The sequence below is a fragment of the Hemiscyllium ocellatum genome, chromosome 5 (assembly GCF_020745735.1).
Source record: "Hemiscyllium ocellatum isolate sHemOce1 chromosome 5, sHemOce1.pat.X.cur, whole genome shotgun sequence".
Classification (NCBI taxonomy): Eukaryota; Metazoa; Chordata; class Chondrichthyes; order Orectolobiformes; family Hemiscylliidae; genus Hemiscyllium; species Hemiscyllium ocellatum.
Window position 1 is genome coordinate 45,772,235 of NC_083405.1, and position 5,564 is coordinate 45,777,798.

Sequence of the window (5,564 nt, forward strand, 5' to 3'; positions counted from 1 at the left end):
GGAAGTATAGCAAAGCTACTTGTATTTTTTACAGAAGAGAGTGACACTGAGCTGTTATCTCTTTGATATTTTCTGTTTCCATTTGATTACTTAATCAGAGCTTCCTTGACAGTCCAAACTCAAGATGCAAGAAATGTTTGAACTTTGAGTATTCTTAAGATTTTTTTCTTGATTTAATCAATATTTAATAGCATGGTGAATTAATAAATATTTTTAAATTATCATATTATTTCTATATTTAATTCTTTCTCCATATCTAATATGCAATAAGACAATAATATTATTCCACTTCCAGTTATAGAATTACTATTTTCCAATAATGCTATTTTATAAGGTAGAATTTTATAGGCGTCTAAGCAATGTCGAATAGGACAAGATTTAGGACAGAATTGGGTAAGATGTCCAACAAGGCCTAACTCCATGCCAAGAGCATCTCAGCCTATCTGTTGTGCTTTTGTTTAGTGGCATGGCAGGTATTTCACTAAGCAGTGGAAAGGTTCAAATTAAGGGAGAATCATTGCCCAACCTACCTCCGATCTCAGTGTCCTGTCTTCCTAAACTGTCCAAGCAAACTAGATGTCAATTCTTGGCATAGAAATCAGAGTGAGCATCTGGCAACTTCAGTTCACTGCTCGCCCTGAAGGATCCTAATGTTGGATGTGAGCACCAACATCTCAGGGCATATTCTTTGGATAGCTGCTGCATGATCCCAAAATCTACAGACATTGGCATTTGATATACGCCATTCTTTAACCACCATCATGGTGCATCTCCAATCCACTTAGACTACACCTCTCCACTTCACTGTTACACCAGCAGCTATCATTGTAATGGTGCAGCATAGACACTGTGTGCTCATGGATGTGAATGCAGCTTAAGCACTGGACCAATCTGAGGCTCTGGCCTGTTTGCTCACTAACATAGCACTGGCTTGCCCTGAGGCCACCTTGATGGTTGCAATGTCTCGGTCTTGCATTGCTTTGCTTTGCAGTTTTGCACTTCTACCCTTCAGCCAGAGCTCCCAGGTTCATATTAGTTTCTGCCTTGTTATGCTGTTTAGCAGAGATGCAAGAGAAGGAAAGTTGTCACTGTTGTCATCAGGCCTCAGTCAAGTCAAACGGATAGACTTCACCCAGGGAGCACCAGCACAGCAAGTCGAGGGCAACATCTGATACCAGGCTTGGACACAGTCATTCAGAAATTCGGAATAGACAGAGTCTGCTGTCCACATGAAGTGCTGCATGCCAGGCAGCTCACTATCTGTCTTGAATCTTTCTGCCCTATTGTGGGCAGCTTTTTCCCCAAAATGAGAGAGAGTCAGAAACTGCGCAGGATAGTTCCAAATTAACACTGCTTTTCCAGGTGACACACCTTTTAAAGGTGGGGTTGTCTCAAAGGACGCCAGTTAATTCCAAACTGGGAATGGCAAGATGACTCAGGAATCGCACATGGTAAGATGGGGTTGAAAGTAGATAGAAGGGATGCCATAGGGATGATCTGGTTAATGAGACAAGTTTGGTAAGACACCATGAGCAAATTTGCTGGACATCTCAGTGAAAACCCTTCTAAAAACCCAGATCTTACAGTTGGCAAAAAAAAGTCATTTGGCACAAACTGCTGTCAGTAAACCAACTATCTTTTCAATTGTTATAATTCTCCTGGATGAACATGTTCAAAAAGCATGGAGCTGATTTGCATTATGATTTTAGTATATGACCCTCCATAATTTAGTTAGATTGCCTAAAAATTCCAATTAGAATAAACAATGAATAAAATGGTTTTTGAAATGTCTATTTTTTAAAAATTCTTTTCTGATGGAAATTACCCTTGCTGCTTCATTTTTAAAAGTAATGTCAGAAAAAGGATGAAAAATCTCTTGGAATTATGGCTGGATATTTGCCCATATAGAGCTACTGTCAGTCTACTGCAGGAACCTTATCTGAAATGAGGCAGATTCTCCTCCAGGCCTTGACAACAACAGCACATGCTCAGTGAGTTACTTTCACTTCTTTGATTGTTCCTCTTCTCATATACAAAAATGCCCTGAAAGGGAAGGTGGTACTAACTTAATAGACAGTCCAATGATCAGAATGGTAATGAATATGGGGGTTGTCTTTGAATACACTAATTAAAATGTCAGTTCAGAGCAATCAAGATTCTTTCAAATGCTTCCCTATCTAGACGCACTGTTCCATGAGTGAGACAGTAAGTCAGAGATATCAATTTCTTTGCAGTAACTAGATTCCCACAAGTGTATAGTGTCATTGATGCCACTGTATGGCAATAAAGGCTCCATTTATCGTACAATATCTCTAACGTCCACTTTGTAAAGTGATGGTTAAAAACATTAATCACCATGTAACAAGGATAACTGGAAGCCACCCTACTTAAAAATAATAAAGTCTTCCAAATTACCAAAAAATGTATGCTTACTACCATCCTAACCCTGCATTGTGCTCTTCTTTAATTGTTACTATCACTATAACTATCCTGTGTCAAAACACATCCATGAATGATCCCAGGCACTTATGTAGTGCCACCTTGGGAGATTTAGATTTTTCTGCTTGGATTCTCCAGATGGACCATTCAAGGTGGCAATGAGATAACAATCATCTCAGAAACGTTCGTGTTCCGAAAGGTGCTTCTTTGTGTGAGAATACACCTGTGACTCTGTTGTTTACTGAACCCATATCAGAAGTTTTGACCTTTGCTCGTTTTTGAGTGGGCTGCACTCCTATAGAGTTTGGTCACTGCCTCAACACCAAGGGTCTGCAGAACTCTACTGGAAACAGACTTCCAATCAAAGCAACATCCCTCAACCATTACCCTTTACTTGCTACCTCACAGCCAGTTTTGGATCAAGTTCACTGTTGCACACTTCATTCATCCATTCCTTCGTGCTCCAATTCCTGTCCTAACCCCATCCTGCTCCCAAGGATGGAGCTGAATTGTATAGTGCACAGCTCCCAAGCATAATGAGAAGACTATATGCTCCAATGTGCCCTTGAATTGGTCAAGGGAAAGAAACCTCATTTTCAGGAGATCTATAGTCCTCTATATAGTTGTATGAGTGAAGGCAAGGCTGGAATTGAATCTGTCTTCCATAGCACAGCAAGGATGTCCAAGGAACATCATGAGCAGCTTCTCCAACAGGTAACCCTCACTGTTCACCAACCATCCAGCCAGTCTACCAGCTGGTTTCAACAAATACAGCACCTGGGAAAGACTGTGGATTCTGCATCATGGCAAGTCCTAGGACATTTATGGAATATGTGATAGTGATCACATACTCTCCATATGTTGAGAGAGTGAAAATGTTTTCAACTTAAAAAGGCCACTAGTTAGTCAACAATCTTGAAGGTTGTCATCAATGCCCCTTTGTGTTTGTTTTGGGAAATTTGCAAATGTCCCAAAGCCTCTCACTCATCCTATGTGCTTCTCTGTGTCAGCAGTGAAATTGAGAATATCGCCACACTCTTCAACAAAGCATCCAAACAAGTTTGTTGACAATGATAAGGAAAACATTAAGAAATTCCACATAGATCCCTGACTGTCCATTGAAGGAAGCCTGAAGTATAAAAATTCAGGGCATTTGTCATTTTCAATGTTACAAGCATTTGGTGGCCTCCAAAGCAGATTGATGATGATCTCTCTGGACATTATGGCAGATATACATGTCACTGACTCCTTTGTGGCATGTTGTCATTTTTAAGTAGTTGGGTCAATGTCTATAGACTCTGTTGGCATCCTCATCCATGTTCTCCTCAATAGTCATTAGCCCTTTCAGTATCTTCCTGACAGACATGTTGATGCAGTTGGTAACTGTGCTTCTTGCCTGCAGCCCTCCTCTTCCTCTTGCTCCTTCCCTCATCCTCTGGGGTGGCACAGTGGCTCAGTGGTTAGCACTGCTGCCTCACAGCGCCAGGGACCCGGGTTCAATTCCAGCCTCTGGTGCCTGTCTGTGTGGAGTTTGTACATTCTCCCCATGTCTGTGTGGGTTTCTTCTGGGTGCTCCTGTTTCCTCCCACGGTCCAAAGATGTGCAGGTAAGATGAATTGGCCATGCTAAATTGCCCATAGAGTTAGGTGCATTAGTCAGAGGGAAATGGGTCTGGGTGGGTTACTCTTTGGAGGGTCAGTGTGGACTAGTAGGGCTGAAAGGTCTGTTTCCATATTGTAGAGAATCTAATCTAATACAAAAGCTCCCACCTGAGTAGATTTTGCCGATGGTACCCTCAGGGTTCATCTGTAGCAGCCTGCCATGCGAAGAGCCCAGCTTAACTGAAGCCCTTGTAACCCATGAGCCTCTGAGAGTTTACCAATTAACTGTTACAGAACCAAATAATGGCATTAGCTCCATCAGGAACTTTCTTACTAAACTCATCTGCATTCTCAACAGCAGCCTCATCAATCCTCACTCTCCTCTGCAGTTGTGGGCCTTTTAGCTTACCCTTCAACAGTTACCAGCACTTTGCCTTGATTCTCACCTGCATTTATCCTTCCACAAGGACCATTCCCTTTGGCAGTCTTTGGTTTGCGCCACTGTCCCCACCAACCAACACCACCAATCCTTCCCACCTCCCGAACCCCCAGGTACCTTCCCCCACAACCAGAAAAGCTGCAAAACCTGCAACGTTACCACCCCTCTCACCTCCATCCAGAGCCTCAAACAGTCCTTCCAGGTGAGACAAAGGTTCACCTACCTCTCTTCCAACCTAGTTTACTGCATCAGGTACTCCCAATGTGGTCTTCTCGACATCAGGGAGACCAAACATAAACTTAGGGAACGGTTTGCCTGAGCATCTTGGACCTCCCAGTCACCACCCATTTCAATTCTCCCAACCATTCCCTTTCCGACATGACCATTCTTTGCCTCCCTCATTGCAACTATGAACGACAGCGCAAACTGGAGAAGCAACACTTCTTCTTCCGCCTAGGCAGCGTACAGCCAATTTCAAATAACCTCCCTTCCCATCCCGACTCCCCTCCCAGCCCCTCCCCCTCCCTTCCATTGCTCTCTCCCATCATCCAGATTCATTCCTCCCATTGACCACGCAGGTGGTAGCCTCTACCTGTCTTCACCTCTCCCTACTTCACCACCCTGCCCCCACCACGCTCTTTATCAGCAGCTCTCCCCACACCCGCCCCGAGTCCTGAAAAAGGGTTACAGCCAAAATGTCGACTTCTCCACCTCCTGATGCTGCCTGGCTTGCTGATATCTTCCAGCCTCCTGCCTATCTATGTTGGGTTCCAGCAACTGCATTTATTTTGCCTCTAACCATGTATGTTCACCATTAACCAGCTATCCTGAATCAAGCTAGTCCCATTTGCCAGCACTTGTCCTATATCCCTCTAAACTCTTCCCATTCATATACCCATCCAGATGTCTTTTAATTGTTGTAATTGTACCAGCCTCCACCACTTCCTCTGGCAGATCATTCCATACACGCACCAGCCTTTGCGTGTAAAAGTTGCCCCTTAGGTCCCTTTTAGATTTTTCTCTCTCACCTTAAACCTATGTCCTCTAATGCTGGACTTCATTAACCCATGAAAAAGACCTTGTCT